This window comes from Phascolarctos cinereus, unplaced genomic scaffold (genome assembly GCF_003287225.1).
Source record: "Phascolarctos cinereus isolate Bilbo 61053 unplaced genomic scaffold, phaCin_HiC Scaffold_726;HRSCAF=1367, whole genome shotgun sequence".
NCBI classification, from domain to species: domain Eukaryota; kingdom Metazoa; phylum Chordata; class Mammalia; order Diprotodontia; family Phascolarctidae; genus Phascolarctos; species Phascolarctos cinereus.
The window spans coordinates 350,510,320-350,512,531 of record NW_027556098.1 but is presented as its reverse complement, the minus strand read 5'-3'; the positions used below and the strand labels follow the sequence as shown (position 1 = coordinate 350,512,531).

Below are 2,212 nucleotides of genomic sequence, written 5' to 3'. Positions count from 1 at the left end.
TTTTGGGGGTGAGGAAATTGGGATTAAGTGACTTGCCCAGAGTCACACAGCTAGTAAGTGTAATGTGACTGAGGCCAGATTTAAACTCAGGTCCTCCTAACTCCAGTGCTGGTACTCTATCCACTGTGCCACCTAGCTTCTCCCACAATATGGTTTTTTAAGTGCTCTTTTTAACCTCTTTCCTTCATTTTCCTTGCCAAATTCAACTCATTGTGAGATTTAGTGCTCTGGATATTATTATTGTAGGACCAGCACTCAAGCTAAAACATTTTCACCCAGTTTGAGTTTGCTTAGGGAGTTTCTGCAGTAAACCTTACTAGATATCTTATGCAATGGTTAACTGATACATAAAGACTGGTGTGGAGTGATCTGTATTCATAATGGGATAGGACAACTTTCTCTGGAATTCCATGAACCAGCAACTGTCAATGTCTAGAGAGATGCCTTGTGATAATCATGAAGAAGGATATATTCAGGTAACCCATTCTGCTTTTAACTCCACAAAACTAAGATTATCCTTCTACCCCCAAGACACAAATTCTAGAAAAAGCCCAATGACCAAAGGATAATGGTTGTTGGTTCTTCCTTGAGCAATGATAAGGTAGCCAGGTTTAGAGACCTCACCCTCCTCTTTTCCAAATGTGTTGGCTACAGTAAACACAGGTTTATAATTCCAATTTTTATATGCATTATGAAGGGTTGGGTTTTTTTTTGCAGTCACTGTGAAACCTTAGTTTAGGATTTGCACAGTGATACTTTCACTTAATTTAGGTAGGTATAGGAACGCCTGGCTCTATCAATATTTCTCATTAGAAAATGATCCTTTTCAGAGACATGATATAAACCAACTCATTGTCCAAGAGCAGGAGATTTTGAACAGGTCAAGCATCTATGAGTCTATTCCAGTAAAAAATATCTAATAAACCACTCCTGGTCTATTCCCTTACCTACTTACAATGCCTAATCTCAATGCCTCTGACACTGAAATCTCTACACTCTTCTTGATTGGGCTTCCAGGGGTGGAGTACTCTTATATCTGGATTTCCAATCCCATCTGCTTGGTGTACTTAATCTCCACCATGGGGAACTGTATGATCCTCTTCATCATCAAGACAGAGCCTTCACTATATGACCCCATGTATTAATTCCTGTCTATACTAGCTCTTTCTGACCAAGACCTATCCTTCTTCTCCCTATCCACTATGCTGAGGGTTTTTCTATTTAATGCCCCTCCAATCTCTGCTGATGCCTTCATTGTACAAGAGTTTTTTTCATTCATGGTTTTACAGTTATAGATGCTTCGGTTCTTGTAATTATGTCTTTTGATCACTTCATAGCCATTTCCAATCCACTAAGCTACAGCTCCATCCTCAATAATACAAGAGTTGCCCAAATAAGGCTGGTGTTTGTTAGTAAGAGCATCCTCTTAATTCTTTCCTTCCCCATAACTCTGAAAAGGCTGAGATATCATAAGAAAAATCTTCTCTCCCATTCTTACTGCTTACACCAAGATACCATGAAGATGGCTTGATATGAAAAACAGATCAATGTCATCTATGGCTTCTTTGGTGCTCTCTGCATTATAGGTGACTTTGTGCTTATTGCTGTGTCCTACATATTGATATTGAAGGCTGTGTTGGTTATCATATCCCATGTGGAGAGACTTAGAGCCCTCAACACTTGCATCTCACACATCTGTGCTATAATAATTTTCTACATACTCATCATCATGCTGGCTGTTGTTCATCAATTCTCAAGACATCCTTCTCCTATTTTTAATATCCTTATGGCCAATTTTCTTCTGATAGTACCACCCCTAATGAACCCTATTGTGTATTGTGTAAAAACCCAATCAGATACAGGAAAGGGTCCTACAGAGGCTCACTATAAAATAGGCATTATGGGGAATGCAAAGGTAAATGTATTTTGGGGAGAAGATCAAAGTCAATTTTAGAAAAAAATATATTAGAATCATAAGATCCTTGATTTAGAACTGAAAGGAACACCATAGGTCATTTATATCCAATCCCTCATTTTCCAGATAAAGAAGTTAAGTCACAAAGAGGATAAATGTGGTGTCCAAAGTCACACAAGTAATAAATTGTAAATCCAAGAAATAACTCAGATCCTCTAATTAACAATTCTGCATTCATTCTTGTTTAATACCCATATGTTCATTTTTGTTATCATATCATCATCATAAACCACATTT

At 37.8% G+C, this 2,212-nt stretch overlaps 1 pseudogene; it reads left to right on the top strand.

Moving 5' to 3' along the window:
• Positions 1–956: 956 nt before the first annotated feature.
• Positions 957–1,895, top strand: LOC110195238 (olfactory receptor 51A4-like; annotated as a pseudogene).
• The last annotated feature ends 317 nt before the right edge of the window (positions 1,896–2,212 follow it).